Raw genomic sequence first — 18,859 nt, forward strand, 5'->3', positions numbered from 1 at the left:
ATATATATATATATATATATATATATATATATATATATATTCAGCCTATATTTATGTCCACTGCAGGACGAAGGCCTCTCCCTGCGATCTCCAATTACCCCTGTCTTGCGCTAGCGTATTCCAACTTGCGCCTGCAAATTTCCTAACTTCATCATCCCATCTGGTTTTCTGCCGACCTCGACTGCGCTTCCCTTCTCTTGGTATCCGTTCTGTAACCCTAATGGTCCACCGGTTATCCATCCTACGCATTACATGGCCTGCCCAGCTCCATTTTTTCCGCTTAATGTCAACTAGAATATCGGCTATCCCCATTTGCTCTCTGATCCACACCGCTCTCTTCCTGTCTCTTAACGTTAGGCCTAACATTTTTCGTTCCATCGCTCTTTGTGCGGGCCTTAACTTGTTCTCGAGATTCTTTGTTCACCTCCAAGTTTCTGGCCCATATGTTAGCACCGGAAGAATGCAATGATTGTACACTTTTCTTTTCAACGACAGTGTTAAGCTTCCAGTCAGGATTTCGTAATGCCTGCCGTATGCACTCCAACCCATTTTTATTCTTCTGTAAATTTCCTTCTTATGATCAGGGTACCCTGTGAGTAATTGACCTAGATAAACGTACTCCTTTACAGACTCTAGAGGCTGACTGGCGAACCTGAATTCTTGCTCCCTTGCCAGGCTATTGAACATTATATTTGTCTTCTGCATATTCATCTTCAACCCCACTCTTACACTTTCTCGGTTAAGGTCCTCAATCATTTGTTGTAATTTGTCACCATTGTTACCAATCAACTAGGATTAAATAAAGATACTCTCAGAACCTTCCAGAAATAAGCGAGATGAGGAGGTCTGTCAAAATAGTAGCAGGCACGTGTAACGCGCCAAACCTCGCAGGGAAAGTATACGTGGTTTTGTTGGAAACAAAACTACATGCAAATAACTGACACGCCTCAGAGTCTTGCAACACCAAGTTGCAAGACTTTGAAGAGACTCACCAAGTTGCAAGATGATGAGAAAAAAAATCAAGAGCTATAGTAAAAAGTGTCATGAAAGTCATGAAAGTCATGAAAGAAAAAAAAGGCAAGAAAAATATAAAGTGGCAAATACCTTGCATAAGAGGATCAAAAAGCACTTTCAGATCATGCTGTCAATACATTCACGCTTTCTCTCTGTCTTGTTCTCGACACAGTTTGCGCAAGGTGCAGGTATAACGCAATGTTGGTTGCGCATTCATGGCATGGTCGAGCTGTTGCGACGACGATTCGAGTACGCAACACTTGGCGCTGAGCGGCCGGAGGCTTCAGCGCGTTTACGACCCATGGTAGCGTCACCTCGACTTCGAGGATTTTCCCGCGTAATCCTTCTTTTCTCTGTCCTTCGGCGCTACCATTAGGTTGCAGGGTTTCTGCGATCGACCGATTAAAGAGGGCTAATGTGTTTCACGCTGCTGGTGTTCGTCTCTTGCGCCTAAGAGTGTTAATGCTATACAAGAAACAAAAGCGGACCTCCTCCGAGGGTTATTGCGTCTGCAATCCAAGGTGAGAAAAAAAATGGCGTTGACAAAAACAAAAAGCGAAGGGGGGGGGGGGGGGGGGCAAGATTCTGTGGACATGGCACAACTGACGCCGATAAATCCAATTATTTGTTCATTTCAGTTACCCGCGAAAGGAAAATTCAGTTTTACCCAAGGTGTGAACTAGTGACAACGCAGTCGCATTTTTTAAGTGGCAGCAAGCCCAGACTAAATTGGTTGTTCGTTCATACACGGCATGTTTGAGAGCGCTGCAATCGCGTCGCGCAAGCGGGTGTGTCCCGTGCTTTGTGCTTTTCCTTTCTTTTTTTTTTTCTTTTTTGCAAGTTTTCTTTAGAACGCAAAAATAATAATCACAAATACAAACAAACAAATAGAAAGTTAGAAACTGCTGAATAAGATGTTTTTTAGAATGTTCTACACTTTCTCACCCGACATTGTGCTTACTTGTGAAGTTGGTTATTTAAACTTAGCTAACTATGCGATTAGGCCGAATAAAAAAACTGTCACGTGGAAGCGGCCCGCAGCTCTGCCCTAGGGTTACCCGCCGGGGTGGCTCAGTCAGCTAAGGCGTTGTGCTGCTGAGCACGAGATCGCGGGATCGAATCCCGGCCCCGGCGGCCGCATTTCGATGGAGGCGAAATGCAAAAACGCCCGTGTGCTTGCGTTGTAGTGCACGTTAAAGAACCCCAGGTGGTCAAAATTAATCCGGAGCCCTCCACTACGGCGTGCCTCATAATCAGAACTGGTTTTCGCACGTAAAGCCCCAGGAAGAAGAATCCCCTAGGGTAGGGCTTCTCAGGACCTAGTGAATAAAGTTCTTTGTCTGTCTGTTACGTGTACCATACAATAACCAACAACATTCACCTAATCACGTCCTCCAAGAGCACTTCGGTATATTTTTAAACCTTGGCTAAAGGTAGCTGGGACACCCTGTTATATTTAACTTGTTACGACGAAAGCTCGTTACAGTGACTACGGACAAATTATAGTCAGTCATGAGCCTATAACAGCAGCAAATTTAGCAAATAATATAAAGAGACAATGTTGAGGTCAGAAATGGTGCTTGCGGAGGTCAGTCATGTCTATAGAAATTAGGAGCCTAGACTTAATTTCACACGCCCTATTCAATCTCTAGCTATTGTATCTCCAGCTACCAACGCTACTTTCACGAATTTTCTTGATTTTAAATTCTTGTTGCAGATAACTTCAGAGCACCTGCGAAATGCGAATAATGTTGGTATTAATCGTCCTACGTAGCAATATTTCTGCTTGAATGTTGCTATTGTTGCTCTTTTGTTGTACTTATTTTAGTTGTGAAACCTTGTATTTGATGTTTCATTCTGTACCTGCTCGTGTTATATATTGAATAACAACAGCCACATGTGTATATACGAAATAAATAAAACAGTCGGCTCTTCATACTGAATAGCTGATTTGTAGCCATAGAAAAATTTGTGCGACGATGATAAAGCACTAAATGCTAAGATTAAACATGTACCTGGTGAACTGCATGCCGAAAGCGATAATCAGACCTATAAAGACGACCGTGTAGCGATGATGTTGAAGAGCGTGGAGTGTATTAATTTCTTGCAAACTTTTTGGAAACATTTGCAGCACTTACAACGCCACGTCGTTGGCCTTGACCTTGTATCAGCGAAAAGCGGCCCATCTGAAATGGACAGTGTGTATGGTCGTGACGACGACATTTGGTCTTGACGCCACTCATAAATCTGGAAAACTCCGAGCGAAATGGGACTTCAGGACCATGTTGGACTGCTTCGACATTGAGCTTTATTGATCCTTGAAAACGGAAACGGCCTTCGCAAATGAGCACACTGCATGGTTAGAGCAAGCAAGTCAAGGCCACAAGCGACTGGCGATAAAATGGTTTCCAAGCAATTGACATCTGAGAAGTAGGATGGTCATAAACCGCCATTCACATCCTTGCGCATTTCCGCGTCAACAGAAGGGTCCTTCGTACCAGTGTTAAAAATACCAATAGAAGAAAACGCTATTGCGCGGAAGATGCAATAAAAGAATCTCACCTTGAGCAGTGATATGCGTAGTAATCAGCATCAACCTCAAAAAATAAGCACATTTGTAATAGAGTATTTCTGCAGGAAATAACGATAGATTATGTCTCATTCAGAATAGACTACTCTATTCCCCGGTATCGGATCCCGACAACATTGGACTGCAAATCGATGAATTGATGCAGTTTCCCTCCCATCAGTGGCTACAATCATTGTCATTCACAGCATGAGGACCAGCCATTCTTTTGGCGTTTGTATGTATGCCATCGCCCAACTCGCAGAAGCAATGTTTTGTCATTGTGCATTCACAGCAGTAAACTTTCGTACGTTGATTTACTTTATTCACACTCTTCAGGGGACATGATACAAATACCTGTTTTTATTTTTAAGAAATTTGATTCATTGGTAATTTTATACATTTTATTCACAATTAATATCTGTGCGTTCACATAAAAATGGTTTCTGAGTATTGGTGCGCTACCAGTGATTAGAAAGCAAATTATCTTTAAAGGATAGTATTTTATACAAGTCCCGAATGATCTTGGATATTGCTTGGATATTGCTGATCTTGGATATAGCGCTGAAAATAAACGCCCGTGGGCAGCAATAACTACAAAGCACGTCACAGATGAAAAAAAAGTCGCAGTTTCTCCCAAAAGGTGAACCATTATTAGTTTCACAACAATACGAACGAAGGGTGGCAGTTTTATCTGGCGTATAAATTGCAGTCAACATTCGCTTACTAATCTAATTAAGAAATATGGTGTCACGCCCGCACCGGCAAACATAAACAGATCTCACTCAATTACCGCGAACAATCGCTGTCACGTCACTGGTGACTCCGTGCATCTGCGACGTGTGAGCAATCACCGTCAAGGTGTACACAAGTCATGCCAACTTGAAGGCACTTACCACTCTACGTTTCAAAAGACACGCTCATAACATCCGTTCGTTCATTCGGAGCAGCGGCGTGGATTCACAACGGTACTTTCTACTGCTCGATTTCGCGCCTGTGTTGTACTCTCCCTTGTGCCGGTGTACACTCTCTCTCTCTTTCTCTTCTCTTAGCTTTTATCCTCGCCTATTTCCTCCTACCACAGTGTAGGGTAGCAAACCGTATATTGCCATCTAGTTAACCTACCTACATTTCCCCTTGTTCCCCCCTATCTTGGCATCCTGCAAACTTCGAGAAGTCCTCTGTCATACGTACCCACCACGGTGGCTCAATGCCTATGGCGTAGCGCTGGTGAGCTCGAGGTCACGGGTCAATCCCCGCCAGAGGAGTCGCATTTCGATGGGGGCGGGATGCAAGAACTCTTTCACCAGAGAAAAAGTCTTATTCTTGCGGAAAACTTTTCAAAGAAGCAAAAAGGTTGACAGGACAAAATGCTAACTAACAAGCGTTTCCAGTTTTATTGCTCGCGCAGCAATCTATAGTCAGAGACGAAAGGGGGAAATATGGAGGGGGGAAAAAGGTAATTTTGCAAAGACGTTGCTCGCACAACTACCAAAATGGCATCCGGCAAGGCTAGCGTGACACTTGCTTCACATTGACAATTAGTCAATATCACTATCTAATAATGCAATGGATCGTCAGCTAACACACAGAATTCCCGTCAGTCATATGAGGAAATCGTCACAAATTTCCTTAGCCCTTCTTGTTATACAAATAATATAAATATGACAGCAGGTAAAGTCGCACGTACTAATGACAGCCAGTTTATCGAAATAAATTCAGCGAACTTACCTGCGCATGCACCGTCCCACTGCAGATGAATTTTTAGATTTTGAACCGACGAATCGCTGCGATGTCGCAGACGTGCTCGTGTCACTTCCTGAGCATGCCTTATCTTATGCTTGAAATATAAAGAAATTAACGCTGGTAAGCTTGTCATTACCGACTAGAGATGTGCGAAAGATTGTATGCAGAAACAGCGTTCCCATAAAGCTTCGTTTAATGAAATATACTTTGCAGATTAGCTTACGGTCATATACCATGAAGAGTTGGACATCTTCGGTGTATGATCTCACTCTTAATAAACCCATCGCTACATCTTTACTTAATTTTCTAACGCAGAAAGATAGTTGAGGGCAAGAAACTCTAGAAGAAAAGAGGGCCACAGGGCACTACTGAGACTGCTGAAGGTGTGATTCACCAGAAATACTAATCTCAAGAGAGTGGCATTATTCCCTTTCATTATGTTTTTTTTATTTATTTTTTTGCATTGCGTCACACAATGACCAATACCGAAGAAGACTAGTTCATCGATATAAAGCGACACGGATACCACCCGCAAAAGCTTGTTTGCCAAACAATATCTTTGCCGCATCGTTTACCTCCTGCGTTGCTTTCTATACACGTTTGGCCACGATAACAGAGTGATAAACACGCAGGTATGTTAACAGAAGCAAACGTGGTGCACTTATGGGGATGGATTGGTGCATTTCTATCTGACGTGCGGTAGGCACTTGAAGAGCGCAGGAGTCCAAGATCGCATGGTGGTACAAACACCGCCGCCTACTTTTCGGCACAACAGGATAACAATCCGCTAACAACAAGGTCGCCTGGCTCACAATCGCTTTGAGTGGATCGGAAGCACATACATTTACGAGCGTGCTAGCATTAAGTCGAGAGACAGAAGAAATAACGAGAGCCGCAAAGCGCGACATGCCTTTAACGAAGGCAATGCCCGGTCACTGCACCGGGCTCCGCCGCTGGCATAAGGGTCTGACGTAATGAGGGTTAACGTATATGTAGTTGGCATCACTCGGAACGTCGTTTTCTGGGTCATTGCTTTGCAGAAAGAAGCCTTGAAAGAAGTCCTAGCTGCCCCTTTGTGTCTATGATGTAGCTCTTTCCATATTCCCAATAACATTGGGAAGGTTTCTATCTTCTTTTTGCTTTGTCTTCATACCAGGAAACTGTGTGTAAATTGTGTGAACGTATAGCTTATCTGTCATTAGCGAAAAGGCTGAAGCTCGTGCGCACTTAGTGAAGCCTCGGCCTCGTGTGACGCACTTTACTTTTGCTAGCAGAACTTTCTGCAGCTTGCGCATCAGGGCGACTTGTTACCGTTAACTGTGCTTATCCTTTCGGAACGCGGAGCTGAAATGAGGGGTGACGTTATTTGGCTCGCATTTCACTTTTATTCTTGGCACTCCGCGGTGCTCCGTAATTTTGTTGGATGAAAATGTCGACACACGCAGTCGTCAAGGAATGAAACGCGGTAAATCGAGCGTGCAGCCTTTGGTGGATCTTAAGGTACATATTAGTTTGCACGCGGACGTTTACTCACACCTGATTATGGGCGAGAAGTGCGTGCGTATATGTGGTGATTCTCAGCGTGCCTGCTTTTAGCGGTGTCTTGATATGTACCACGCCCCGGAGGTCAAATGCTAGCATTATCACTATTCATACCCCGACGACCTGCAGAGCCGTCAATATTACGGGGAGTAAGTATAAGTATTCAAGCACTCACAACAGCCTCAGTTTAAAACGTATCTTCGTACAACGATATTTGGTTATAACATATCTGCTTTGTCGTTCAATTAGTCCCCATTCTCCCATAGAGTATAAGAAATGTTGAAGTTATATAATCATCATATTGCGTCATCATCATATTGACCCTCGACAAAGTGTTGGCGCTCAGCGTGTGAATGACAAATATCACTTTTTCCATGAGTTTCGGGAAACACTCTTTTTTTACAAGCTCCCTCTACGCTATGGAAGCAAATCTTGCGCCATAGCAGTAGGAAGCACTTGCTCAACCTCCGAGGCTTTTGTCTTGAGCTCACTTTTAAAGTAGTATGGAGTCTAATGCTGCCTAATCGACTCTGAGTTTACACCCGAGAACATTCGTTTAAATAAAGCCAGGCTCGTGTCTTGCGTAACGTTTTAAAAGTTAGGACCTGCTTGTTCCAGTTCGAGATAACAATGACTGAGCTCAGTTTACCGTGCCACTCGATTCGGCTTAGCGTTAAAGTGCTCCAGGACGAACAAGGCCGGCACACGTGACAAAGAAAGACGTGGCTCCTTATTTATTTCTTTTTCATTCTAAAACAGAAGCCAATGGATGGTTTCTCTAGTTTCATCGCACTGATTTGTAGATCACAGCAGTTGCATCAGCAGCATCAGCAGCAGCTTACGCTTTATATCCCTAACTCGAAGCTTGGCCGATAAAAAGAAATGTAACGAACAGCATTAACCGCGCGGAAAGCGTCCTCTCGCTAGACTTCGGACAAATCTCTTTCGACCGTGTCTCGGCTACGTATCGATTCTGAGGTACAACCATTAGATGCGTGCACCGCACCAAAAGGCGTCTGTGCAGTGTGCAAACAGTCGTCAGCACGTCGCACAGGCACTGTGAGAATCACGTAGATGGAGTTGCTGATGATAGTGCCTGATAGATTTCCTCATCAAATTTGTTTCATCTAGTGACTATAAAAGTTCACTGGCGGACCTTTATTATTTTGACACAACCAACATTTAAAAATTACTTAATGTTGTCAACAATGCAGAGCTATATATAGTTCCGGCCTCACGTACAACACCGGTGGTTCCTTACAACTTGCGTCTCTTTGGTAGACACACATATGCAATGCACTAAGATTGGTAAACGTAGTGGGTAACTTGAAGCACGTACACCCACGACAGAACCACCGCAACCACACCGTAAACGACAAACGCTTTCTGGCAGGCAAGCATAGCACAGAAGCATTAAAATGGGCAATTCCATGTCAATGGGCGCTTTTTTTTTTCTTTTTTTTTTCTCCGCCTCGGTGAACTAGTTTGTTCGGTGTTCGGCGTTAGTACGTGACCAATGCTCATCATGGACAAAAGCACCGTTTTTCCCTCTCACCACACCCATGCAGAGCAGTGAAAGTTCACGTCATCGAACCAGAAATGGACGTGCTCGCTGGACATCTCTGATGAGTATTTATATCACGCACCCACTTCGTCTGCCAGCATGCACAGCGTTCATGGACGAGAGTCCATCACCCGAAGTTATGTAGACAATTTCGAAGCAAAGCTATACCTTCGTTCACAAGCAGCTATAGATACAAAGAGAGACGCTCATTGTTATCAGGGATTTATATATAAGGGAGGAAAGGCAGGGAGGCTAACCAGGTCAGAGATTCCGGCTTGCTACCCTGCACTGGCGTCGGGGAAAATGGGGTTTGGAAATAGGCTAGAAAGAGAGATACACCCATTTAAAAATTTAAAAAAAAACATCAAGGGCGTTCCCAGAATAAGTGTTCAAGCAGGTCGGCGGATCGCAAAAAACGCAGTAATTAATGCTTGCACGCAGCCCTCCGATGTGACGATAAATCCCGTCGATGTTGTAAAATATATTTCTTCCGACACAGCTCGGTAGTCCAACTGGTGGAGTACGCGATGGAGATTGAACATCTCTGCACATGGCACTGCCGGCCACTAGCACAGAATACGACATTACTATTTGTCACCGCTGTGTTCACAGGCTACGTCGTCGGCCATCCCTGTGCTATGAGGAACGCCGTCGGCATTGGACCGTACTTCAGACGTGCTCCACTCTATTCACCAGATTCGAGATTTAAGCCTTTGGTTCGTAAAGACTACGCCGAAGAGACGCGATTTTTTGTTTAGACTTTAGTTAAGCATTATAAGATAACTCATAATCCACGTATATCTCATAGACATTCATCTCATACCTTCACATTGTAATCACAAACATAGCACATAGTTCCCCATCTCAGAAAACAAAATTTGATTTTGCCGCACGAATCGAATACTAAAATATATTTCGTATATAGGTATGTCTATAGATGCACGGTAGCGACCCCGAATGACCAAATTGATCCGTAGCCTCACACGCGAGCCTCACGAACTAAGTGCCCAGCTGGGACGTGAAATTTTATCAGTATACTCGCAACGCAATAATGAGTACGCAGGTTATCAATACTTTACGCAGACACAGCAACACGCAATCTGTGCAGCCTTTCCCCAGCAGACGCTCACATATCTAGACACGACGCTTTAAGCGAAGACCCCTAGTGCCGCGAGGAGGTCCCGCCATCTTCCGAGGGAGACGGCAAATAAGCGCACTGGGACATCGCGGTCTTTTGATTCCCGCACGAACATGAAACTCAGGTTCGGTAGAATTGAGTGGATTTTTTAACATTTTCATGATAACCGTTTTACCACCCTTTTACTTTTTGACCAATATTTCTCCTCAACTATTTCTGTCGTCCGTAAATGCCGCAGATAGTGAAAAAATGTCACAGTTTCGCCCTAAGGGCGAAGCAATGAATGCGATAGCAACACAGCAATGTCATACGAAGTAAGGTGAGCGGCTTTGGTAGCAATATGAATTGTAGTAAACATGAGCTGATTAAGTAAGCAGGTGTGCTGCGGCGTAAGTAGACCGACATGAAGAGAGACTCGATGACCACGAGGAGGCGCGTGTGAAACGGTGGTGTTGCGCTTCCCGTGGGCAGCGCGTGCGAAGGGACACACCTGTAGCGCTGCACTGCCGACCCGGGCAGCATTGCATGTGTAGCGTGCGTTGGAAAATGTGGCCCGACTATTACTAACTGATTGAACAAGCGTGGTGTGAGCGCGCACAAACAAACATGAATAGATCACACTGAATGACTGCAGACAACGACTGTCAAAACGCTGGCAGCAAGCGCATATATACGCCGCAGCAGCGGGCGAAGGTACGTGCGGTCTATCGCTTCAACGGAAACTGAGCGGCGAATGCACGGCTCATAAAGGTCAGAGCCGTGTGGAGATAAGAGACGGTGCGGACGAGCGACGAGCGCGGTTGTTGGCAGCGTAGAAATGCGCCCCCCCCCCCCCCCCCCTGCGCTTCCTCCGGCGCTGGCTTCCCGCTTCCTTGCTTGCGCGTGGGTGATTGAGTGCGTTCGCTCTCCATGATAGCACGCGTCCCCGCACGCTTCCGCTCGGGCATACGGCGCGCGGCGAAGATTTTATCTATAGGGAACCTCACGGCGACGGCGACGGCGACAGCGACGGCGACGGCAGAAATCCGGTAGTAGTGTCCATATAATTGCTATCGCAATAAAACAGCACACCTAGGCCTTACTCACAACCCTCGCAAGACACTGAGATTATCATTCGGAAGCAAGCTTTTGCGAGTAAGCATGGAGATCACACGGGTCATAGCTGTCAATTTACAGTAGTGTGTGCTCGAAGAGGATCTAGACAAGAGGAAATGTTCTACGCGTAGCTGTTATCTCTAAAATAGAAGCTCCGGAAGAGAGAGGGTAGGTACTGGGACTGGCAGCAAAAGTGAGAATTGACAGTCTCTTAAGTATCCTTACGTGATTTGAGTGCGAAAGCATTAGGACTTGTCTGAGTTATCACCTTAAATCAAAGCTCCGCCTAAATCCGACTTAATCCACCTTAATCTACCTTAATTCACTTTTGGGAGTGGGCTGTTCCCCGTGGGATTTCGCAGTACGAGCCGCAGCAGGTCCCAGCGCCGGGACGTCATCACTTGGTCACGTGGATTTTGGCACCATCTGATGATAACAACGGACGCCGGATTTTCCGCTTCATATGGCATATAATGCTTTCGCATATAAAAAAGATTATAGTTATGAGGAACGCTTTCCCCGATTAATTTTGACCGCCTGGTGTTCTTTAATCTGTACCTAAATCTAAGTGCACGAACCTTTTCGCATCTCGGCTCAATAGGAACGCGACCACCGGGAGTCGGACCCGCGACCTCGTGCTCAGCAGCGAAAGTAGAAAGTGCGAGTGGATGGGTATAGAGCTGACTTCGACACGACTGCCACTGTGCAAAAATGCGTAGGGCAACTATATGGTTAGCGAGCGCACGCTCGCTGATACTTTAGGTCACAATAATCGTCGGGCACCGGGCGTGTAGGGCACCGGGAAAATAAACAACGGAGATAACGGGACCAGTTAATGGTTCGCAGTAAAAATGAGGATGCGTTTTCGTAAAAAACTTAGTGCGAAAGTTTGGCCTCATTACTCAGTCATATGGTCTTGTGAAACTCATATCCTGACATCCTCTGAAAAACATGTCGTCTTTGTTGGAACCCTAAGTGACCCAGTTCGTCTGTGAAGCTATAGTTACAGACGCACATTCCTCATTCTTCGCAGCGCCATGCGCAGTCTATAATCTGAAATTTGTGTGTGTGTTTTAATGCAGTAATCTTCCTCAAAATAACCCGCGGTTCCTGCGCTACTTGTTCAAATAAGAAAGCAGAGGGAGAGAGAAAGAAATATGAGGCCAGGAATCAATAGTGAAAATGGGTGCTTATCGACGGTTGTCAGCAAAAAGATACGCTTAACGTTGCTATCGGTTGTTTTCGCCGGAACGCCTATTTTCTTTGCCACCGATCTAATGCGTCTGGTCATTTTCTTGTTCGCGGGCCATTTTTGTCTCAAAACGCATATCCGACAAGCACACTCAGTTTGACGCGGCGAAAACGCGAAAATGAAAAGCGAGTGTTTTTTTTTTTTCTATTTCTTTTTTTTTCGGAGATCTGGACACGTGGCTTGCTTTCTAGCGCTCCTGCTATTTTTGTCCATTATGTTTGTATCTCTACGATTTCCCTTCGTTGACTTTTTTTCCCAAGTGCAAAACGTGACCGGAATACCACTGCTTGCGTACGCGAGCTGTGCGAATGGCATCATCGCGGTCTTACGGTTTCATTTTTCTTCACAAATCGTGCGAGGCCAGACAAGTGGCTTTGTTTTCTCGGCACACACACACACAAAAAACATGGTACATTAGCCATCTTCATATAATAGTGATTTCCGTGTCATCCTTTATAAACGTAGTTTATTTTCCTGTCGCAACAATTGCGATATTTGTATATCTGAGACTTTACTTTGAAACGTGCTTTTGAATATCTATCAGCCTCCTGAAAAGCGAATAGGGTCTGAAAAGTTGAAACCACAGTCTTTTTTTCCATAAAGACAGCGAAAGTGCTGATAAGCGAAAAAAGTACGAATGTTATTTTACTTGATTTTTATTGTTTTTTTATTTTTATTTTTTTCAATTGATGAGTATGCGACATGAATTTTTAGTCGACGAGCCTACGGGTACTACAGGTAAATCTATAAAACAGCAATTTTGACTAATGCCACAGCAGGCCGGCACTCCACTGGGAGAAAGAGATCGGGGGGGGGGGGGGGGGGGGGGGATATAAGGAAGGTATGGATGTTAACCAGTCACGAGTCCAGATGGCTACCCTACGCTGGGGGAAGGGAAAAGGGGAAGAGAAAGAGAGGGAGAGAGAGAGAGGGTGAGGGTGTATGGAGACGTGCACGGACCGTACTACAGAGTCAAAGGCGTTCGTACAAACCAGACGCTCTCAGAAAGCACTGAAGTGCCTTCACTGCCTTCTGAGCCGATGATCGGTGGGGAGCCGCTGAAAACTGTCAGCAAGGTGTCTGTATTTTCCCAACTGCTTGAATGAGAATATAGTCGGCTTGCGCTAGCATGTATTTAAACCCCCCCCCCCCCCCCCCCCCATCCGCCCCCCCCCCTCCTAACCCCACCTGCCTTAATTGTCTTCCTTGCCTGCCTGTCGGTGCATGCTTTCTCGAAAACAAGGCATCAGACACAAATTAATGTCACTAAACTTTTGCAGAGGACGTTCTGACGCGCATATGCAGTTTCACTGCATGTCTGTCGACTCGTAATGAAGGACACATGATCACACTACATTTGCTCGTCTGTGGCTTTTTTGTGCGCGTGATTGTTTTAGCGTCAAATGTGGGTAGCGTAAGTGAAGACGGGTCGGAAATAAGTTTCGTTTTCTGGGTGACACAGCGCAAACGACAAGTAAGCAAGCGGCATCACCAGCTAGGAAAGTGGTGGGAGAGGGGAGGAAAGACAGTCAGCACGCGCTAATTAGCTTCTGTCCAAAAGGAGACATCCCAGTGAAATCTGGGCAAATTCTTCGTCAAGTCAGCAAAATCCCGTAAGCCATCGACTGCAACACGAAAGTTCCGCTTCCAAAAATATGTACAGCAGGGTTGCGGAGTGGAGCCCTCCATTCTGTTTACACTCCATTCCGGGCAGATGAGATCCCCCGCAATTCCATTCCTCTTAACTCCTCGGAATGGTAATAGTTGGACCATTCCCACTCCTGGAAATTTAGAGCTGACCCATTCCATTCCTCCAATTCCAGTAAATTAACGCTTTCTCTATAATTGTAGACTTCTTTCGCTTTTCCAGCCTATAATAAATGAAAACATATTTTTTAAGTCTTAAAAACTTTACAATGTTACGTCAAATTTTCTCGCACAAGAAACATGCTTTGCGGCATTTTATCTCTGCAGCGCGCTGTTGCCTGTAAAATTTCTAATATCTACTGTTTAAAAAAGGCCTTTTGGCAATTTTGGTTTTATTAAAAATTTGTCTGCCTATGAGCTGTGAAAACAAAGATGAGCCCTGAAAAAAAGCATCACGCGAACACTTGTACGGTAGAGCCTGGTCAACACATCACACATACTTAAGGTACCTTATTTCACAAATACATAAAAAAGATGAGTATTCAAGACAACTACATGCGTAATAGGAGTGGACAAAAGAAATAATTAAAGCCTATACCTAAATTATATTATCTTGTTTGCTAAATAGCGTCAATAAACATATCTTAGCTACGTGGGTTAGAAGCCACGAATATGTGAAGTGACTGTAAAATATATTCAGGCGATAAAAATATATCCCAAACATGGAAATTTCTGCTGACAGCCTGTCATGCGGTACTTTCATGTGAAGCCCTACTCTAGTCCATAATTGGGAAATAGTGTAGAAAGAAAGCAAACGTTCTGTGTAGTTTGCAGGCTTATTCAAAACCATAATAAAAAATAATGGTTCACAACGCCTTCGGGAGCGAAATTACGCTTCCCGTGTTTATGCGGGTTTTGTTAAGTTCAGCATTATGCCAAACATGACGCTAATTTCTGACATCGTGGTGAACTGATTTTTCAAATACAAGGCTACAGCTGCCCACTCATGACCGCTGAAGTTAGCTTCATCTTACCTGCACACGTGTTAGGCTATACTCCATCGCATGCTGGTATACTAGCACAGCTTGCTTTCGAAATATTCCACCATTTCTAAAAACCTGGAATTCTTGCAGAACCATTTTTATACGAGTAAAGCAAACTATAGTATAATCTTACAGTGTTGTGAATGTCAAGCTTCCAGCTAAAGTATTCTGTCCCTTTGATGATTAACATAAAATCGGTACGCATTGATATGTTGTGGATGGCGGCATTTCTTTTCTGCTTTCTTTTTTCACATCTACTGGCATAAAAGGACATCTCTGGCCTCCTGTCATCATGCGTTCTGGACACTAGACAGCGTGCGAAAAGACATGGCACACGTTACAAATTACCGTGGGCTCGCGCGGGGTGCAACCATTTGCGTCGTCGGTTTACACCTGTATCCTTGTGACGTAGATCGTGCGTGCTCTTGCTAAACCGAATAATCCTTAACAAGAAGTTGAGCTTTTAAAACACACTTCAACCTTGTAACGCAGAAAGATTTCCGGGTCTTCTGAAATCTAGAATGGGCGCTCTGAATACCGTGTTGTTTGTAATTACTGCGGCTGAAGTAGTCACCGATAGGCAGATAGTGAAAGAACTGGTAGGAGAAATACAACGTATTGGGTAAGTCTAGTTAAGTCTGCATGTCTAAACTAGAATTGCCAGCTTTTTTTGTTAGTTTTTGTTGTCTCGCCTATAAGCAACATTTAGCTCGACAGCACTGGGTGATATTGTTACGGTGAGAAAAGCAGACAATGTCCACGACGGAGAAGAGGACGAAATGGCAACAGCCTCTCTCTGTTCTCAGCTGCTGTCTATACAAGATTATATACAAAAAAAATACGGTATAGATATCGAAAGATCTCGTGTGTATGCATTTGCGTCCTTTTTTTTTTTCGCACGGTCGTGCGCCGCGCACACACAACCGCACACAAATAAACACCGTTGTGTGGGTGCTTCAGCCCATTTATTGCGATGCACTTTAAAGCCGACTGCACCCCCCGCTCGAGAGTGCAGAAAACGGTCCGATGATTTCACGAAAGCCATCAGCCTTAAACGCCAATTTCCAACACGTGGATCAGCACCCCGTTGCCCAGTCACCCGCGGTGTTTTTCGCTCGGGAAAAAAAACGACTCTCCGAGAAAGGTTAAGCCAGCACTGCCGAGAGCGAAGAAGCCGGAGAGACGTCGAAGGGGGTCACTGATTCGAAATGGTGCGTGCCTTGAACAGACACTGCAAACTGGGTTTTCGGGTACCGGCAGCATTGGCAGTGGCAGCGTCGTGGTACGGTCACGTTGACGAGTCATTCCCCAAACCCCCATAATCCTCGCCCTGGACCCAGCCCACACACATTGCCGAAACTGGCAATCACTTCGCTCATCGGGTGCAACCACTTTGGGAGGGAAATGCGTCGACTCGCATGAGACCTCGAAACCGTCGAGTTATACGAAGCGAAATCGGCAAGTTGATGAGCGAAAGGGTGCCAAAGCTTGGCCTCCTGCTCCGCGTAACATAGGGCAGTTAAGGCGCTCGGCACGATGAATCAGAGAAGCTAACCATGACGACAGTGGAGTGAAAATAATCATCGCATCTGTGCGGAAGTGGCTGAAGTTTATAGCCGACATTCGCCAGCCTTCCTCCAAAGCTGATAAGCACTTTTTTGATTGCGCAAGGTTGTGTATCTTAGTTGTGGTGGTCATTTATTATAAACGGTGCCATTTCTTGTTTCAAGCATGAGTTCTCTTTACTAACTTCTTTTTTCTGCAAGCATGACTCGATCGGTTGGCTTATTTGTGGAAGACGATTTAATTCAAGAGAGTGGTCTTGTCCACGCGGCACTATACGTAGTGCTCTCTTGTAGGCTACATCGGGCGCAGCGCACGAGCGACATGCCCTGGTGCCGCACCTACACAATGAACATCGCAGCTGGAAGGTAGCAATCGGTTGTTACCATATGCTAAATTCAACGCAGTTTCTCCTGAGTAACAATTGAATACCACGCATGGACTTGGGAATCTAACCCTCGGTAAGACAAAAGTTACGTCTGTCGTCATCGTCGTCGTCACCATCACTTTATTTCAGGGCTTCTGATGGCATTTACAGCACGCATTATACGCAAAATACTTCGTAGCATCCTTTTATAAATAACAAGAGCAAATAACTTGTATAGGTGAGCTTTCGGAAACTTTCTTTAAAAAATAAACCTAATGCAGCTATGAAAAAGGCACCCTTGATACGGTAATATTTTTAAAGATATGCAAAAGTAGAGGATACCCCTATGGAATTTCACGCAGGCACAATAAAAGAAACGGCTCCCTCAATTTATAGAAATCTGAATTTACAGCCTGTATTTCAAAGTCTAGGAAAGCGTCATCTGAAGCAGCATTATTTTGCGAAATATATACTCCCGACCGGTACCATGCTTCGAAATATCCAATGTCTATGTTTTTAGGTCGATCCGCTTCATTTCGCAAAGAGGTGCCCAGGCGACTTCAAGCCACAGTGCACGGACTATAAAGTCTCTCTGGGCAATAACAAACTTTTTTTTTCTATACACTAGCCGGAAACAATGTTTTCCTCAGATACAACAATACAGACATAACAAGTATCAGCAACAACAAGCACAAACTGACGCCGAATGGTCAAGCATCTCTGGAGCGTTGACCGCCTCATCAAATGCGCTATCGAAGCAGCCGTAAGGAAGAAGACTAGCTATAGGTAAGGTTTTGCGGGAAAAGTCGCCAAAACTACTCATTTCCGACCAAAGGAAACAATGAAACACTTGCTTGACATTGATCAATCAATTTCACGGGCTTCAACGTAATTGAGTACTTGTACTATCAAGTTGGTGCGAATCATTTGATTGATTGATTGATTGATTGATTGATTGATTAGTTGATTGATTACAAGACATGCAAATACATGTATTGCATAAACTGTAGCCATGAATGTAAATACAGGGAACAAAAACGCTGCAGTGGAGATGTGGCTATGAGGAATGTGGTTACTAAGAAGCGAATGTTTGATTGCGAGTGTCTAATTGCAAGACTTCCAGCCCATTAAAACGCAACTTTTTTTTTTTTTTTTTTTTTTTTTTACGAACGTGAGGTGATAGGAACCATGTGCGACTGGCGTGTCTCGCTCTATTGAGCTTTGCTGGGGTTCAGTCTGCAGAACCACGTAATACGCGACTGGAACAAAGAGGCCCGCGTGACTGTTCATGAAACACATACTTCAGCAAACAGCCACCAATTTGATGCTCCTGAAAAGCAAGGCTTAAGGCGAGTACCAAGGCACGCCTGCAACGGGAAGCTGCAGACACAGGAGAAAGACGTTCCCTATTCTCGTCTGCGCCACTACTGCATCGCACGATTCGAATAGCATCGGCCATCACTATCGCCTTTCACGAAGAACACTACCACCACCGCATAACGCTCTGAGGCGAGAGGACGACGTAATATGGCGAAAACTCCAAACAAACACATATCCACATTTGAGTCTTTACGACGTCAAACACCCTGCGCTGTATTCCTATAAATGTCCACACTGCGATCAATGTGCAACGCTTTACCACGTGGTATGGGCTTGCGCAAAGGCACCACAGCTCACACCCATTGCACACCCCACCACACGGCAATGGAAGGCAGCGCTGTCCAGCTCCGACTCGACGGACCAGCTGAACCTGGTCCAACCGAGCGAGAAGGGCAGCTAAGGCCGCTGGACTCCTGGACTGAGGGGACCACCCACTGCAGATCGGAGGAGCTACCTACGCTCGCGTGCTCTTTTGATTAAAGTTTATTCTCTCTCTCTCTCTCTCGGTGATCAATAACGGTTCTTTATTATCATGCTGCAACATTGCGTAGTTATTTGTTTATTGCTCTTTAAAGGTACCTTACTTCCTAAGTGCGGCCGCGCGATGTAATGCCTTTCAAATACGCATCTTCAAGCTTCCTGTTGCATTAGCATAGAAATCGTCTTTCCTTTTACTTTTTTTTTTACCCTTCCCACTCGCAGCTCATTCCAAGAGCAAAAAAAAAAAATAGCAACGCCATCACGAGGTAGGAAGTGCGGTCTTCATGCCCATTACCGCGAAGGCGATGATATCGGCAGTACAATCAAGCGCGTCATTTATAGAGACTTCTTTGAGCTTCGACTCGACGGTCGTTTCTATGCGGCCCGGGACTAACCAAATCCTGGCAACCGCCACGTCGCCCTTTGACGCCCCACGTGCTCGCGAGACGAAGCCCCGTCTAG

The sequence above is a fragment of the Dermacentor silvarum genome, chromosome 2 (assembly GCF_013339745.2).
Source record: "Dermacentor silvarum isolate Dsil-2018 chromosome 2, BIME_Dsil_1.4, whole genome shotgun sequence".
NCBI lineage: Eukaryota > Metazoa > Arthropoda > Arachnida > Ixodida > Ixodidae > Dermacentor > Dermacentor silvarum.